The 19,437-nt window shown below is 42.2% G+C and overlaps 1 non-coding gene across 1 annotated transcript; it reads left to right on the top strand.

Annotated features, from left to right (window-relative positions):
- Positions 1-12,671: 12,671 nt before the first annotated feature.
- LOC145350421 (U2 spliceosomal RNA) lies at positions 12,672-12,863 on the top strand. Its single transcript, XR_013888201.1, has one exon. It is a non-coding gene; the product is annotated as a U2 spliceosomal RNA (small nuclear RNA).
- The last annotated feature ends 6,574 nt before the right edge of the window (positions 12,864-19,437 follow it).

Below are 19,437 nucleotides of genomic sequence, written 5' to 3' on the forward strand. Positions count from 1 at the left end.
AATCTATCAAATTCTTTACCCCAAAATGCTGTGGTTGCTCAGTTGGAAAGTATATTTAAGACTGAGGAGTAGATTTTTGGTTATTAAGGGAATTAAGTGATGTGCGAATGCTATAGGAATGTGGAGTTGAGGTAGAAGATCTACCATTATCTTGTTGAATGGCTGAATAGGCTCAAGAAGCCAAATTAGCAATTCCTGCTCCTATCCCCTACATTCTTATGTATTTATCTCTGGTAAACTGCCACTCTGGAGGGGCTTACCCACATTGAAATTTTAAAGACCCTTTCTTGCCCAACCTTCTTCCCTCAGGCTGGGTGAGATAGGAGCTGCAAAGCACATCTCTGGCTTTATCAATGCAGGATAACTGGGGGAGTGGGAAAGAAAGACATGCCCCCCTTTTACAGCACCGGGGGAGGGGATGGGGAGGGAAGGGGGTTGTTCTGGGTGGGTCAGAAAGGGAGAGTGGGGGGTTGTGTCAAACTGGAGAGAGAGAGGGGTCGGGTTGGGCTGGGAGAAAATGGAAATTGATGGGATCGCACTGGTGGGGAGTGGGTGTCCAGTGTCGTTTAGGGCAAGCGTGTGTGCTGGGGGCTCCCTGGGGGGCTTTTTGGGTTTGTGGGTTGTCCCATGAGAAGCCGGTCTGCGCTCTTTAAGTAGTTACTCTGGAGAAACTATTTTTTTCCCTTTTAACTTTTTCAGAGTAACTATCAAGGTAAAGCTAAAAGCAGCATCCAAAGTTAGAAATTTGACTCGCTTCTGTCAGACGACTCCCAGGCCAGCGCCATTATCCAGCAGATGTTAGCATTTCTGGACAATTGCTGAGTAAACCCTAATGTGGGAACTTCCTAGAGAGAGATTCCCCGGCGCATCGTTACTATAACCCCCGAAAGCAAAGCTGTCAAGCCAGGAAGTTACAAGCTGAAAATTATTTTCTCACAGTAGACAGAAAAAGCCAGGTCAGGAGAAGTTTTGGATTAGAGATAAAGCACCATCAATGGAGGTCTTTAAGATTCTGAAGAGTTTGATAGGGTCGGTGAGGAAGATGTTTCCAAGATGGGGGAGATCAGAAAGAGGGGCCATCACTGTGAGTCAAAATAAATCCAGTAAAGAATTCAGGAGAAACCTCTTCACCCAGATAGCTGTGAGAATATAGGGTGAGATTGTCTGGCCTCCCAGCTGTGTGCACAGGGAATTCTTGTGACATATAGAATTGATGCGTTTAAAGGGAGTCTGAGGGAGGAAGGAATAGAAGGATATGTTGGGTGGATGAGATAAATAAGGATGGGAGGAGACCCTTGAACACCATCATGGACTGGATGGATCAAATGTCCTGTTTCTGTGCTGTAAGCATCTGTAATTTTGTAAGGAATTGGCCTTGGATTAAGGAGTTTGGACCTAAATCAGTAAAATGGCCTTGGCCTCAGATGGATATGACCACATGAACTTAACATTCACCCTATTTTCCCCAAGACTGCTCTCAGATAAAATGAAAACTTCAGAGAGTTAACAAAGTTTTTCAATGTAATTTTAGACTTCTATACACTTTTTAGTTTAATTACCCATTTTTATTCCTCAGCTTCCATTTTGTCATGAATGTATTATCCTCTTAAGTATGAAGTCAACTGAGTGAAACAGAATGCATTTTCTTACAGTGTCTCTGTGCTGCAAATACATGCATGTTATAAATGGGACAAAATTGTTCGAAATCCACTTTTCCTGGGGGTATAATGTATTGTTTGACTATTTCTGAGAAAGTCATATGAAATGATACACCATGTGTGACTGGGATCATGTTCATGCCTTAATTGCAGAGCTTTAGGGCTGAGATGATTGAAACAGTGTTGTTTTTTGTGAAATGTATCACTCTGCACTTGATTAAAAGACATATGTCTTCTGTGGCATACTCAGACTTTCAAACACTGACACCCATTTGAAAAGGTTACAAAGGTTGGATAGCATTGGTATTTACTGATTGACAGTGGAACTGAGTAAAGAACATGAGGCTCTTGGGAACAAATGCTATAACATTTTGAATAACTGAGACCCGGATCTTCTCCTCCACTGTTCTTTAGTCTGTAGTCTGTAGTGAGCAGATGGTTCTAAATGAGTTACAATGAGTTTTGTGAATGCTATGGGGATACCCTTTGGCTTCTAAGAAGTTTGGTAAATGAATGTTGCTGGGATACGAGTTTAGAACAATTGCTTCATCTTAACCTCTCTGAGATTCTGACTCTTTATCAGAGAAGATTTGTGGCTATTTCCATTTAAGGGGAAAAATAATAAAATGACTCAATCCCTGTTTTGTACATTTGAACATACATTACTGCTAATTCCATATTTTTTATGACTCAGATAGTCAGTGGTTGAATGTTTTCACAAAGCTATTAAATAGAAGCATAGAGAAATGCCATTCAGTTCCATTGATCGATTCCAATGTTTATATTCCACACCGGCCTCCTCCCACTCCTCCACCATATTACTATATTCATTCTTCATCGAATTCCTTTTAGCAATGAATTCTATATTTCCATTATTCTATTTATAAAATAATTACTCCTTTTCTGTGATCTGTTAATTATGTCCATGTAACCTTGGTTTAGATTCACAAATGAGAACAGTTTTTCCACATTCACCCTATCAAAAACCTTGCTAATTTTTAAGACTTCCACCAGTCTTCTCTATTCCTGAGAAAAGAACCCCGTCTGTTTATTCTTTTCAAATAAGTACATCCTCTGAACTCTAATAACATCCTTGTAAACCTTTTCTGCACTTCCACCAGTGCTTTAACATCCTTTTTGTCGTGCACATGGTTTACAGCTGGGATTTTCCAGTCTGACTTTTAGCCGCTCTTCAAATTTTCCCATTCCACCTGTGAAGATGCCCATCACTGGTGGGTCCGGAAAATCCCTGTCTATCAGTGTACCCAATCAAAGTTCTGATTCTATTAGCTGCTATAGTAGCTTCCTATCTTAAACTGGTGTCTTCACTTCCAGTGCCACTTCTGAATGCAGTTTTTGTTCCAACAGTTGGACCACACTGTTTTGTGTGCTCTGAAGTTTTTGGGCACCCTTCTCAGCACTCTCCATCACTAGTGCTATTCCCAGCGCCTTTTTAAAATTAATTTCTTTTCTCTGCCAGCAGCTTTCTCTGGACGGCCTCATGATTAACTCCACAAACTAAGCCGTCCCTCAGCATGTCATTCAGCGTGGCCCAGAAATCACAGTACTCAGCAATTTGTCTAAGCTTAGCAATGTAGGTTGCAATAGTCTCCCCTGGGGCACTCTTCGTGGAATTGAATTTAAAATGCTGCAGAATCACTGAAGGTTTTGGGTGATAGTGTCCTATCAATCCACTATTTCAGCAAATTAATTTGAATTGGGCACATTTTGAGACATGAGGCTGTGGATTAGATTGTTGGCTTGAGTCCCACATGTGCTTAACTAGATTGTCTTTTTTTCCCCTTCGCTTCCATTTCATTTGACTTAAAATAATATCCTAACCGCTCAATATATTATACCCAGTCTTCAACGGAGGTATCAAAGGGATCCCATCAACTGAAAAAAGGTATTTCCACAGCTCACTTCTCTTTTGCAACCTGACTTCAGTCTCAACAGGATTCTCTTCTCACAATCTTGAGACTACACTTGCTGCTTTTTCCTCATCATCAATACAATAATGTTGGGTCCACCAGTTCGGTACATACAATAAATGTTTATTTACACAACATGCTCTTTACAGAATAATGCAGCTTTGATGCTGCCATCTTCCTCCTGGATCAAGCTGAAGAAAAACCTTCACTCCAGGAGGCTGATCCCCTACCTGGTTCCCAATTGGACTCCTTGGATCATGTGTCCATATCAGAAGATCACCCCTTAAAAGGACAAGACATCACACCAACTCTGTGAGGTGCAATGCTGGACAGGTTTCCATTAATGGGAGCGACCATTTCTCATGCGGGCTATCAGATCAGACAGTGATCAAACATTTGTGACACGACCAAGAAAAAGCGTCTGAAGACTGACAGTCTCCAACAGCTTGATGAAGGCTGAAAAAGACCTTCATTGCCGTTAAGTAGTTTCTTTGGGCATTGGGATGTGATTGCACTGAAATACAGCTTCGTGGGTGAGGGCTAACAAAAACATGGGTCAGCAACAGTGTTATTAATCCTAATTCTATCAATAAGGTGTGGCCATTCAAGGAACCTCAGGCAAGTGGAGCCACAGAATTTAAATCCTGACGAATTGTAGACCTGAATATTTGATCCTGCCATAGATATAATTGAAACTCCTGTAAATACTGACAGGATGAATACAACATTTCCATCCATGAATTGGAAGCTGGCAGACTTCCATACTGAGTTCAATTTGTTCAGGCAAATGATTGAACAACGTTTTCAGGACCTGTCTGTCTCTGAACTGGACAAGAAGCCATCAAAGTCAAAGCAGCCATTGGAAATGAGGGTCTTCACAGACTGAACACATCAGAACTGTTAAACAATGACCTCAAGGACCCAAGCAATGTATGGTCCACATTGGAAGACCATTAAAATTAAGCTTAATTTTTGCATATTAGTGGCTTAAATTTATGTCCTTTGGACAGCGATCCAAAGTGACAATGGATCAGTCAGCGAGTCACTGCAGAGATATGCAGTATGATTTTTAGAAGCAGAACTGGCTATTAGAATCATACAGCTTGTGATTGCTTCCACTCTTACTGAAGCATATTAAAAGGGTATTTTTGGCTAAACCAAAGATTGCAGTTTGGAAGCATTGTTAAAAAGCGGACACAACTATGAAACAACCATCATGGGTAAGTACACACCAGTGCAGGTGGTGCAGTCTAGTACATGCCCCTAGAAGTTGCCTAGTTTTCCATGACATATGCATGGCGTGTGGCTCTATAAGGCACTGAAAGCACCAATGGAAAAAGCCATGCACAGAGCAGAGGGGTTGACACCAGGACAAGGCCCAGTTAGCTGCAACACAGGCACAGCATTATAGCAAACAAAGGGAACATACTAAATGATGAGTACATGGGATTTAATGGGATTGAGAGTTATAGGTAGGTCTAGTAGGTAGGGATATGATCAGCTCAACTTGTGGGCTGAAGGGCCTGTTTGTGCTGTAGTTTTCTATGTTCTATAAATATCACAAACAGCAAATCAACAGAATGACCTCCAGACCATATGTTTGATTAATGAGAATGAGCAAGGCATTCTGTACACTTAACATCATAGAACATACTGACAGCAGTGGATTACTCAAAGTCACTTCAGAGTTCTCTGAAATGAAGGAGTGAAGATGTTGATCACAGAGCAGCTTGAAATCACGATGCCAGGGGTGAGCTTTAGGTCTGCCAGGGCTACAAGGGGCAGTCCAGCAATGACACCCCATTCCAGGGACAGTGGTGAAGTCAACATCTTGCCCTCAGCCCAAGCCCACAGAATCACAGGACCTTCCTCTGCAGCCTTGTGGCAGCAGCCGGGCAAATGGCCACTGGACAGTCCTCCTCAAGCCCCCTCAGGGTCCAGATTGCCAGGCCAAGGTGTCAGTGCCAAGGTGCTGGGGGCAGTGCACTGTTGGCACAATGAAGGTGTTTGGCGTGAAGGTAGGCTGAGTGGGGAGTCTGAGGGGGGAGGGGGACTTAGTGGGGAGTCTGTTGGGGGAAGGGGGGTGCTGAGTGGTGGGTCAGGTCGGATGGACCTTATACCTCTGTGGTGTTGGAGGGGCGGGGGGAAGGATGGCCTCTCATTGCTGAGGGATTGGTTATGCTTTTTGACCTTTGTAGTTCAGCACGCCAGGTCCTCACTTGTGAGGACTTGTATTAAAGCCTGCTTGCTGTAGATCCTTCTGGGGAGGTGCGTGAATGGCAAGGATCTGTTAATAACATTTAAATGGATGTACTTGCATATTAATAGGCTTCCCATTTGCTCTAGCTGGGAACCTGATTGGTGTCAGTAGTGCGGCCTGGAAGGGTTGCGCTGGCTTTAGCACCCGCTGCAAAACCTGCTTTCCCTCTGACTCCGATTCCCTGGGCCATCGTGGATCACAATCAGTGTTGGTGGGTCTGGAAAACCAGTGTTTCTTCAGCCTCAGGAATTTTCCAAGGGATGATGAAACAAAATTCTCAAGGAATTTAAAGGTGGCGCGGTGGCACAGTGGTTAGCACTGCTGCCTCACAGTGCCAGGGACCCAGGTTCAATTCCAGCCTCAGGTCACCGTCTATGTGGAGTTTGCACCTTCTCCCCGTGTCTGTGTGGGTTTTCTTCGGGTGCTCCGGTTTCCTCCCGCAGTCCAAAGATATGCAGGTTAGGTTGATTGGCCATGCTAAATTGATCCTAGTGTCAGGGGGATTAGCAGAGTAAATGCAAGGGGTTATGGGAATCGGGCCTGGGGTGGGATTCTGGTCACTGCAGACTCAATGGACCGAATAGTTCTATGATCTATGAATTGAGAGAGATGTGTGCAATTTGAATGAAATACTCATTTCAGCTCTAAGCAGACAGATCCATGATGACAGGCTGAATTAAATGTTCCAACGTTTAAAAAAGCTTAGAGTTCAGATGAAGGCACACAAATGTGATATGTTTCAAAACTGTGTAGCATATTTGGGTTAAAGGGTTGGTGAAGATTGGTTATATTCTACCAAGGGCAAGGTTCTAGCAATGAGAAATGCTCCACACCCTCAAAATAAATCTGAACTTCAATCTTTTTTGAGTTTGGTGAATTATCACAGTAAACTCATACCAAATTTGGCAACCTTATTTCATCCATTGAATTAACTCTTGAGGAAGGGTGTTCTGTGGAATTGGACAAAAGCATTCAAGTTGTTTAGAAGTCAACTGGTAGTTGGCACAATTCCGATGAATCCAAAGAAATTAAGCTGCCTCTCCATACGGAGTAGGTACTGCCATCTCTCATGTGTTGGATCTTGGTAAGGATAGGCGGGTTGTATTCAGTAATAAATTATGCTCAGATTGAACAGGCTGGATTCTCCAACAGCGCCTGCAACTGGATTTTCCAGTCCCACTGCATTGGGCAGCGTGGTAGCACAGTGGTCAGCACTGCTGCTTCACAGCTCCAGGGTCCTGCGTTCGATTCCGGGCTTGGGTCATTGTCTGTGTGGAGTTTGCATGTTCTCCTTGTGTGTGTGTGGGTTTCCTCCGGGTGCTCCGGTTTCCTCCCACAGTCCAAAGATGTGCAGGTTAGGCTGATTGGCCATGCTAAGAAATTGCCCCTTAGTGTCTAGGGATGTGTAAGTCAGAGGGATTAGTGGGTATAATATGTAGGGATATGGGGGTAGGGCCTGGGTGGGATTGTGTTTGGTGCAGACTCGATGGGCCGAAGGGCCTCTCTCTGTACTGTAGGGTTCTAATAAAGATTTGGCTGAGTGCCAAATTCATCATTCTCCCTGGTAGCAGTAGTGGGATGAGTTTGCATTTCCTTCATGTGTGACAATGATGTTTCAGAGCAAAAAAATATTCATTTGGACAATGTTGGCATTGTTATATCTTTTGGTTTGGAAACGGTATTTTTCAGAAATTTTAATTGTTCTTGACAAATGGGGATTAACTGTTCAGATGGCAGATTCTTTTGAAAGCTGGAGCTAAATTCCTCTGGCTGTTTTAAGCTCTGCAAAGTACCTTGATTATTTCCGTGTGCATCAAATCCTTTGACTGACTTTATGCTACAGTTACTTATTTATTTGGTCATCTGGACCAACAGATAGCACAGCAAATATATATCTGAAGGGCATAATATAATTATAGAAAAGAAACACAGGTTAAAAAAAAGTTCCAATAAATAAATAATGAAATGTTAAACTTGAAATCCTTTGAATTATCAGAAATAAGTCGCTTGTGAGCACTGAATAAATATAATGGCTGTAGATTTTTATATTTAAAAATGCCTTTTAAAAATCTACTTTCATAACTATGTCATTACAAAGTGACTTAATTTCTAAACAGGTTTGAAAAAAAGAGTCCTTTCACACTTATCTTCTTATTCTTTGTTGCCATTCATTATGCTTTAAAATGATTATTTGGAGGCAATTCAGGAGCAGACATTTTGTATTGGATATTCACGGAGTCGGGAATATTCTGCTGACCTTTAAAAATGGCTGTTGAGACTTGGATGAGGAAGTCCCAGTTCACAACAGATCCCATTTATACTGGTAGGGGAAAAGCAGAAGGGTGTGATTCACTTAGGCAGGAAACACAAACTCAGCAGGGACATTTGAACTCAGCGTTGAGTTCAAACAAATCCCATTTTGTTTGTTAACAGGGCCTTAACTGCTGTGGAGTAGATGTAAAAGCTTTTGAGAGGCTGATAAGGTCCGTTTAACTATAATGATCTGAAGTTTACAAAAAACTTCTCCTCTTCAAACTGTTAAAAAATAGGCTTCAGCTGATAGAGATTGTTTAAAAAAACTCTGCTGGGAACTGCTTTGATTGACAGGACAGCTGGTTCAGCATCTGTTTCAGCAGCTTCAATTCAGATCTTGTTGACATTTCCTTAAGGGTCTTCCCCCATGAATGCTTGGCTGAATTTCAAAAGCTATAGTTATCTCAGCAAGGGGTTCTGAGTTCAAAGTTTAATTGACAGCTTAAAAAATATTAACAGGAGTTTGTATTTTTATAAGAGGTTAGCCATTTGTCACAGAAAACTGAGAGGACCTTCTAACAAGCCCACCTCAGCACTTGCCTACCCTGTTGGCCACATATACTCTGCTTCAGGAATTGGAAAACATGACTGCATTCCACATCTCCTTCCTGAATCAAAAATCACATGTTTTGAGGTACTTTTTATTGAAGTGGTCTGGTGGATTGGGAAATTTTCCAGCTGAAGTTATCTGTAGGCAAAATTCAATCCTTTGCTTGAAACTCTTCCTGATGTGTGATTACAAAGTTCTATTCTAGTGGCATGAAATGGGTGAGCTGTCCACAGTCTATTATTTTTATTCACTGATTAACTTTCCCAGTATGAAACTAAACACATAGAGGATGATTTTAACTCCCTCCACCCAGTGCAACTGGAGTGCTACAGGCATTAAAATGGAGGCAGTGCACTCCCCCCCCTCACCTTTTTCTCTGGAGCCTTCTGTTGGGTAGCTAGCCACCTGCCTGCATTAGATGGATCTTCATTGATCTGTTCAAACAGTGATTCTATGACTGACACAGAACCTTGAGGTCGTTCTAATTATCTGCTGAATGGAACAGGCATTATGGTTGCTTTGTTCTATCAAACATTACAGCACAGTGGAAGAAGCCTGAAAAGGAAAGTGCTAAAATTATTATTATAGAACTAGGCAAAGCAGCTATGCTCCTCTAGGATCCATATGAGTAATGTAAACATTGGTAGCTCCTTTGCCACTACCATCTACTGGCATTATCAAACCCCACCAGTCACCTGGCTGATAGTTAAATTCCTTAATATGATAACAACGTATATGTTATCTCTGTTGTTACTCTTGCTTTTTATGGTAAGGAAGGAATTGGAACCAATGTTTCTCTTTGGATCTAAGTCAATTAAAACCTGGCAGAGATACACATAGATTAGAATTTTACTGGCCCATCCACCGTGGGAATTGGAGTGGGCGAGAGGCAGAGCATGGGAAGATCCGTTGACCTCGAGCAGGATTTTATGGTTTTGGGATGAGCGAGGCCATAAAATCTTGCCCATAGTATTTGAAATAACGCCTTAGAGGCTGATATCCCTTCACCAGATTCCCTTTATTTATAAACTCAATTCCACTCCTTCAGGGACAAAGTCAGAATCCAGAGTGTCAATAGCCCTGACACTCTTCAATACATAGGTGAGATTCCCTGATTGGGCAGACAATCCTACCTCAATCAGGGAGCTCATATTCCAAGAGGCCAACCTCATGGGCTTTGTTGAGGAGTTTAATGACAATAGTAACTCAGCGGAATAGTAATAACAGTAATAACAATGAAAACAGGAGCGCCAGTAAAACAGGTCTTGCTCATAGAATGCTGTCTTGCAGACTGAAAAGCCCTCCAAAAACTATACATGCTAAGAACCCTCAACCGACGTCAGAAAAATTGTGTAGGAGAAAAGGCCATTGTTTGCCATTTGAGTTAATTTGTATTGCAAAGTATTCTTTATGAGTTCCTCTTAAGTGTATCAGTAAGAGGTCTATTCAACAGATATATTAATCCAAGTACTAATTAAAATCTTTATCCATCACCCTCAGCTCAGACAAAAGGAAACTCATTAATACATATGTTAATAGTACATAATCTGTAAATCAAATGAGCGTGTTGAGTTACCCACAGGCATAGAGTCCTGTGGTTATATACAGCATGAGGTGACAAGCAGGGAAACTGTACTTCAATGATGGCTGTAATTCTTTAGCAACAATAGTCATTTCTTTCTCTGCAGGAGGTGGAAAGATCTCGACTGTAGATTTCTGCATTAATGATCAGATTTTATTAAATCCAACAATGATATCAGTTTCTCAAATAATTGACAAGGGGCATAAACAACTTTGTCAGTGTTATATTGTTTCTTACAGAATTCATATTTTAATTTTCATGGTTTCGTTCAACATGTTCTTTCCTGCTTTTTCACTCTTATCTCCTTTAAGCTTTGTGTTAAGCCTTGACCCTATTCCAGCTGACAGGTTACACAAAAGTCATGAGTCTCTTTATCTGCAATTTTGAGCCAGTTTCTAGGAGCTGGGCAGAATTTCCCCATCCTCCCTACCATGGGAATCGTGTACAGGTCCGTTGGTCTCGGGTGGGATTTTCCGGTCTTGGGGTGAATGTGGCCAGAAAATCCAAGTGGCTGCCAAACAGGAGTAACTCTGGCTCTCCTGAGTAATTTTGACATAGTGCAATTGTGTTCCAATGGACTGTGGTAAGTTTTAAAATACCACTAATTCTCTGATTGTGCACAGGTGTTGGCTCATGTTGATTTATCAACAATTAAAGGCCCCACTAGCTCACTCCAGACTAATGAGTCGTGGAAGAATATATTCATCATCACAACCAACTCCAATCCTGGACCTGAAAACATCCACATTCAAAGAGGGGTCACTGAATAGTGATCAGGTGTTGGAGTCTTGGATGCTTTTCTTCTCTTCTAACTCAATGGCATGAGACCACATTCAATGTCTCTATAAGTCACCCTGATTCAGTTAATCAGCTCATTGCAGATTGAGGTTTTCTGTTTGTGCTTCACTTTCATAGTGCAGTAGTAATTCAGCCAAATGCCAGCTTCCCATCACCAAACACCCTTTATTGTGCACCAAAGAGAAGGGTCACACCTGCGGCTTAGAGCTAGACACTTTACACCTCGAAGCCTACCTAAAAACCCTCGCTGTTCACTTCTCATTGGAAGCTCATACTCCACAAAGCCCACGGGGAGATCTGTCGATGATTCCCTGTGACCTTCATGGCCAGCAAAACAGGTAACTTGATCATCTATTATCATCAGTGGTACCTGCCTATTAAAATGAATTAATTATCTTAATTTTTGTAGGTGCTGTTATGAGCTGCAACAATACAATCTCTCTACTACTGTGCACTAGTGTACTACTTTTATTCAGTTCCAGCTCAGCACTGTTATAACCCACCAGACACATGCAAAACCCATACCCTGCAGATAACAAGTCTTCACTAATTCATATTCCTGCATTGAATTGGTACAGCCAAATATTCTAATATATTAATCATTCCAAAGAGCCTTGTCCAATGAAAAGTGCGATTAGATACTATACTAGCTATCTCATAATTAGAAAATCAGCCAGCAATACGTGGTATCTTGAGACATAAGGAAAGAATTGACAAATGTTTAAGACACACTTCAGAAATATAGATTAAAAAAACAAATATGTTCAAAAGGCTAAATGGTACAGCAGCCTGCACACAATGGATATTTCTGATTTTATTTTAAAATACTTTTAGAGAAGATATGTTCAAGTGATTAAGGATATTTTGCAGGACTGGCAAACATAAATCTTTAAGCTCCATTGTTGGATTAATTCCCTGATGCAAGAATGCAGTTGATGAATGAATAGAAAAAGGACTACCATACAGTGCACATTCATGTGTAAAATGAAATTTCTATTACAGTGCATTGCTTCAATAAAATAGGCTTTTACGCACTCTCTGGGGAGATGCTTGCTGATTTCTGACACAACCTGCCAAAAGCTACACTTTCTAATTATATATTCGTGTGCATCATTAGAGAAGTCATGTGCAGATTTTTTTTTCATTACTGCTGTAATAAAGATTACACCTGTCAGTTGAATCACTTCTGCTTTCGCTGCGTAACGTGGCAAAGGAAATAACAGAGCAAAAGAGATGGTTATGAGTATCAGTGGAAGCAGAATTGGTGAAACGCTGCTGGATTTAGTTTACTGACAAGAAAACTGAAGGGCTTCCTCTATAAAATTTGGAGGCAATGTTCATTACCGTAAAAAAAAGGTGATCAGTTAATCGTCTTCAAAAGGTATATGTAAATAAGCCCACCTGAAATGGACCAGATTGAAACATATATAAAATAACTTCTGATTGCTGGAAAAGAGTGTGTTGAGTGTGCTAAGAATCACATTGATGTGGAGGTGCCGATGTTGGACAGGGGTGGGCACAATAAGAAATTTGACAACACCAGGTTAAAGTCCAACAGGTTTCTTTGGAATCGTGGGCTTTCGGTTCTCAGCCTCTTGGCTAAGATCAAGTGTAGTATCAACATGCTGCACTTGGTTGGAGCCATTAGGTTACATTTGAGCTTCATTTGAAGCAATTTTTTAAAGTGGCATCTTAGCCTTTTGGCTAAGATGCAACTTAGATCAAGCCTTGGAGGTGGAGCTACACCTACTCCAATCAGCTTGGAACATGTAGGTCAAGCCCAAGACAGGAGGTGAGAGTCCTGTCTTGTCAGCTTGGATCGGGAATGTCCCAACTTGTTGGGACTCTGAATTGGCTTTAATTTGACTTGATTGGATTGGAATAAAGTTTAAAAAAAAACTCGTGGGCTTTTGGTACGCTGCACCTTCATCAGCTCTTTCATTCACCATTACATTAACAACAAATTGAAAAGTGTTGGTTGGGTTTGCAATGTGGTTCACTTATGCTTGCTAGAAGTTTCATATAAATTCAGATGCAGGAACATGTCCTCTGCAACCAAAAGGAAAAAATCTAGACATTGCACCTTTTTTTAATTGCTCGTAATGCGTGCAATTTATGTGAAAATTGTGATAAATGCTAATTATAATAAAAGGCACAATATATTTCCTAAGTGTCTTAATTTACATATTTAGATTGATTATAAAATAGAGTTTTCACTGTAGCTCTTCAGTTTAAGTGTCTCTTGCTCAGATAAAATAGTGTGAGTTTTATTTTTCTCAAGGAGTGATCAGCCTATGGGAAAGCATTCCGGAAATAGTAGGGAGAGCTGACCCTTTCAGTCCTTTGAAAAATCATTATATCCATTTATGGAAAACTATTACATTATAGTAAAAGATTGTTTATTTCACAAGGGGAGACTATAGATGGTCTAACAGGATGTCCTCAAGTGGCTCCGGGCCTTAAGAGTCTAACTTTGGGACGCACCACATTGGCACGGGTGTCAAGAGTCTGGACTAGCTATCTGACAGGCAGCAGCAAGGGCGCAGGTGGAGTGGCAGTGGTGGAAGTATGAATGCAGCCACCCTGAGAGAGAGGATGGCAGGTTCATGCTTCACGGAGGCTGTTCCCGAAGGAATACATTTCACCAATTCAAGTAATCTGTTGCAGCACAGTTTGCTGGACTGCTGTGAGTGTCTGCAAGTCTTCTTGAGCCCTGGTATCCACAGCTATGATGATAGCAAGGGCTGCATTACATCAAGCTGGGCTTACGTGGCAACAGGCTGTGATTTCATATTAGTCTGAGCTTGTACTGCAGAACTCAAACTTTGCGTGACTTCTGCTTGTTCTGCAATAAAACTGGAACACTGAGCATTAGCATGATGGTCAGGTGTGCAAATGTTCACTTGGCCATCCCCTCCACACTGGAAAAGGTGGCTCAAAATTCTGCACAAAGCCCTGTGCCAAGTTGCAGCCAATGCAGCAATCATTCCTGTGTACATGCCCATCAGTCTTTTGCTATACTCTGCCCTGTCAAAGTTGGCATCCAACTCCTATGCAGCCAAATATATGTATGATCTCACCAGGCAGGGAACTGGCACCCAAGCAATCTTTCCACCTGGCCTAATGATGCAGCATGGTGAATATCCCATCGATACCCACCTTCTAAGCTCCATTCAGTCTCAACACATAAATGTGGTGGCTGTCCGATTGTGGTGACTGTGTCAGATTGAGTGGAAATGTCCCTTCCTCCTCAGTCAATTCTCCCACGCAAACTTCAGCCTTAGACTGCACAAGTTGGCCAGGCAGCCAGCAGTTGTTAGGCATCCGAAAGCGTGAACGAACAATGATAGAGTTTGGGTGAGGGAGAGGATAGGAGGAAAGCAACATGTATTAGATTGCATGATGAGAACAAAGTGGTATTTGAAAAGGCGCTTTACACAGAAACATAACATTATCTTTGAAAGCTTCGAGCTTAGTGATGGCCACTGCTACCACTGCCAGCAGTGCCATGCCTATGGGAATGAACATAGGTAGACATCTCTGCCACCTACCAGTTTAGAAACCCTACGGTACAGAAAAAGGCCATTCAGCCCATCAAGTCTGCACCAACCACAATCCCACCCAGGCCCCACTCCCATATCCGTACACATTTTACCTGCTAATCCCTCTATCTACGCATCTCAGGACACTAAAGGGCAATTAATTTTTAGCATGGCCAATCAACCTAACCCACACATCTTTGGACTGTGGGAGGAAACTGGAGCATCTGGAGGAAACCCATGCAGACACGAGGAGAATGTGCAAACTCCACACAGACAGTGACCCAAGCCGGGAATTGAACCCAGATCCCTGGAGCTGTGAAGCAGCAGTGCTAACCACTGCACTACCAATGCTGCCCAAAGTTTACTGCTGCTGCTGTCAATTATTGGCCAGCTTGTCCTTAAATGAGAGGGAAGTACATCAATATATGATATCCTGTTCCTGTAAGAATGAAGGGTAAGTATGGCAAGTTTCAGGAATCTTGGATAACGAGAGATATTGTGCACCTAGGCAAACAGAAAAAGGAAGCTCTTGTCAAGGCTGGGAGGCTGGGAACACACAAAGCAAGTGTGGAATACAATGGAAGTAGAAAGAAACTTAAGCAAGGAGTCAGGAAGGTTAAAAAGGATCGCGAAAAGTCATTGGCCAACAGGATTAAGGAAAATCCAAGGCTTTTTATACATATATAAAAAGCAAGATGGTAGCCAGGGAGAGGTTTGACCCACTCAAGGACAGGGAAGGGAATCAATGCTTGAAGCCAGAGGAAATGGGTGAGGTGTTAAATAAGGACTTTGCATCAGTGTTTAGCAAAGAGAAGGATTTGGTAGATGATTAGTCTGGGGGAGTGTAGACAGTTTGGGTCATGTTGAGACCAAAATGGTGGAGGTTTTGGCGGTCTTGAGAAACGTTAAGTTAGATTAATCCCTAGGGCCTGATGGGATGGATATACCCCAGAATACTGAGAAAGGCAAAGGAGGATATTGCTGGGGCCTTGAGAGAAATCTTTATATCCTTATTGGCTGCAGGGGAGATCCTACCGGATTGAAGAACAACCAGTGTTGTTCCTTTGTTTAAGGTGGGTAGCAAGGATAATTACAGGCTGGTGAGCCTTACATCAGTGGTAGGGAAATTATTAGAGATTCCAGAAAAATGGGCTGAAAAATGACAAATGGAATTTAACGCAGACAAATGCGAGCTATTGCACTTTGGAAGGGCAAACCAAAGTAGAACATACAGGGTAAATGGTAGGACTCTGAAGAGTGCAGTTGAACAGAGGGATCTGGGTACAGAATTCCCTAAAAGTAACATCACAGGTGGATAGGGTCATAAAGAGTTCTTTTGGTACATTGGCCTTTATAAATCGGAGTATTGAGTATAAAAGTTGGAGTGTTATATAAGGTTATATAAGGCATTGGTGAGGCCGAATTTCGAGTATTGTGTACAGTTTTGGTCACCTAGTTACAGGAAGGATGTAAATAAGGTTGAAAGAGTGCAGAGAAGGTTCTCGAGGATGTTGCCGGGACTTGAGAAGCTGAGTTACAGAGAGAGATTGAATAGGTTAGGACTTTATTCCCTGGAACGTAGAAGAATGAGGGGAGATTTGATAGAGGTGTATAAAATTTTGATGGGTATAGATAGAATGAATGCAAGCAGGCTTTTTCCACTGAGGCTAGGGGAGAAAAAAACCAGAGGGCATGGGTTAAGGGTGAAAGGAGAAAAGTTTAAAGGGAATATTAGGGGGGGATTCATCACGCAGAGAGTGGTGGGAGTGTGGAATGAGCTGCCGGATAAAGTGGTAAATGCAGGGTCACTTTTAACACTTAAGAAAAACTTGGATGGGTACATGGATGAGAGGGGTGTGGAGGGATATGGTCCAAGTGCAGGTCAGTGGGACTAGGTGAAAAATGGTTTGGCACAGACAAGAAGGGCCAAAAGGCCTGTTTCTGAGCTGTAATTTTCTATGGTTCTATTCTTCGAGACAGGATTTACTCCCATTTGGAATTAAGTGGGCATCTTAGCGAGAAGCAACATGGTTTTGTGAAGAGGAGGTTGTGTCTCACTAACTTGATCAAGTTTTCGAGGAAATGACAAAGATTGTTCAAGAGGGTAGAGCAATGGATGTTATCTACATGGCCTTCAGCAAGGCCCTTATCAAGGTCCCTCATGGCAGACTAGTATAGAAGGTGAAGTTGTATGGAATTGAAGGTGAAGTTGTATAGAATCAGAGGTGAAGTTGTATGGAATCAGAGGTGAGCTGGCAAGACTGTTGCAGAACTGGCTTGGTCATAGAAGACAGAGCGTAGCAGTGGAAGGGTGCATTTCAGAATGGAGGACTGTGACTGGTAGCATCCCTCAGGGATCAGTGCTGGGACCTTTTCTGTTTTGTACTATATATAAATGATTTAGAGGAAAATGTAATTGGTTTGATTAGTAAGTTTGTTGTCGACACAAAGATTGGTGGCATTGCAGTTATTGATGAGGTTATTGTCAGAGGATACAGCAGCATATAGATCGGTTGGAGACTTTGGCGGAGAGATAGCAGATCGAGTTTAATGCGGACAAATTTGAAGTAATGCATTGTGGAAGGTCTAATACATATGGGAAATATTACAGTAAGTGGCAGAACCCCTAAGAGTATTGATAGGCGAAAGGATCTGGATGTTTGGGTGTACGGGTCACTGAAAGTGGCAACACAGGTGGAGAAGATAGTCAAGGAGGCATGTTCGTCTATCAGCCGGGGCACTGAGCTTAAAAATTGGCAAGTCATATTGCAGTTTTCTAGAATCTTAGACCACACTTGGAATGTCGTGTTCAATTCTGGTTGCCACATTGCCAGAAGGATGTTGAGAGGGTACAGAAAAGATTTACCAGGATGCTGCCTGGTAAGGAGGGCATTAGCTGTGCGGAGGCATTGGAGGCATTAGTTCAGTTTGTTCTCGCTGGAATAACGGAGGTTAAGGGGCGATCTGATAGAAGTCTACAAGACTATGAGGGGTATGGACAGTGTGGGTACAAAGAACAAAGAAAATTACAGCACTGGATCAGGCCCTTTGGTCCTCCAAGCCTGCACTGACCATGATGCCCGACTTAACTAAAATCTCCTACCCTTCCGGGGACCACATCCCTCTATTCCAATCCTATTCATGTATTTGTCAAGACGCCCCTTAAGTTGCTGCCATATCCACTTCTACTACCTCCCCTGGCAATGTGTTCCAGGCAACCACTACTCTCTGTGTAAAAAATCTGCCTCGTACATCTCCTTTAAACCTTGCCCCTCGCACCTTAAACCCTGCCCCCTAGTAATTGATTCTTCCACCCTGGGAAAAAGCTTCTGATTATCCACTCTGTCCATGCCTCTCATAATCTTGTAGACTTCTATCACGTCGCTCCTCAACATCTGTCATTCCAATGAAAACAAACCAAGTTTCTCCAACCTTTCCTCATAGCTAATGCCTTCCATACCAGGCAACATCCTTGTAAATCTTTTCTGTACCCTCTCCAAAGCCTCCATATCCTTCTGGTAGAATTGAACACTATATTCCAAGTGTGGGCTAACAAATGTTCTATAAAGCTGCAACATAACTTGCCAATTTTGAAACTCAATATCCTGGTAGATAAAGGCAAGCGTGCTGTATGCCTTTTTGACTACCTGCTCCATTTGCATTGCCACTACCTTTACACCCAGATCCCTTTGTCTATCAATACTCTTAAGGGTTCTGCCATTCACCGTATATTTCCTATCTGTTATTGACCTTCCAAAGTTCATTACCTGACATTTGTCTGGATTAAATTCCATCTGCCATCTCTCTGCGCAAGTCTCCAACTAATCTATATCCTGCTGTATCCTCTGATGAGCCTCACCGTTATACGTAAATCCACCAACCTTTGTGTCGTCCGCAGACTTACTTATCAATCCAGTTACATTTTCCTCCAAATCATTTATATATATTACAAACAGCAAAGGTTCCAGCACTGATCCCTGAGGAGCAACACTTGTCACAGCCCTCCATTCAGAAACATACCCTTCCACTGCTACCCTCTGTCTTCTTTGATCAAGCCAATTTTGTATCCACCTTGCCAGCTCACCTCTGATCCCATACTACTTCACCTTCTGCACCAGTCTGCCATGAGGGACCTTGTCAAAGGCCTTACTGAAGTCCGTGTAGATAACATCCACTGCCCTACCCTCATCAATCATCTTCATAACTTCCTCGAAAAATTCAGTCAAGTTCGTGAGACATGACCTCCCTTTACAAAATTATGTTGCTTCTCACTAATACATCCACTTATTTCCAAGTGGGAATAAATCCTGTCTTGAAGAATCCTCTCCAATAATTTCCCTACCATTGAAGTAAGACTCACCGGCCTGTAATTACTTGGATTATTCTTGCGACCCTTCTTAAACAGGAGTTAGAAGCATTTTCTTAGGGTGGAAGAGTCAATTACCAGGGGGCATAGGTTTAAAGTGTGAGGGGTAAGGTTTAAAGGAGATGTACGAGGCAAGTTTTTTACCCAGAGGGTGGTGGGTGCCTGGAACTGGTACCGAGAGAGGTAGTGGAAGCAGATAAGAAGTGACTTCTAAGGGATATCTTGACAAATACACAAATAGAATGGGAATGGAGGGATATGGTTCCTGGAAGGGTAGGAGGTTTTAGTTCAGTCAGGCAGCATGTCGGTGCAGGCTTGGATGGCCAAAGGACCTGTTCCTGGGCTGTAATTTTCTTTGTTCTTTGTTCTTGTTCTATCCCTTTCACAGTGGAATAGCTGGCTGTGTGTACAAGCAAGGGATGTGAATGTACAATTTT

The sequence above is a fragment of the Carcharhinus amblyrhynchos genome, chromosome 11 (assembly GCF_965287045.1).
Source record: "Carcharhinus amblyrhynchos chromosome 11, sCarAmb.v2.hapA, whole genome shotgun sequence".
NCBI classification, from domain to species: Eukaryota; Metazoa; Chordata; class Chondrichthyes; order Carcharhiniformes; family Carcharhinidae; genus Carcharhinus; species Carcharhinus amblyrhynchos.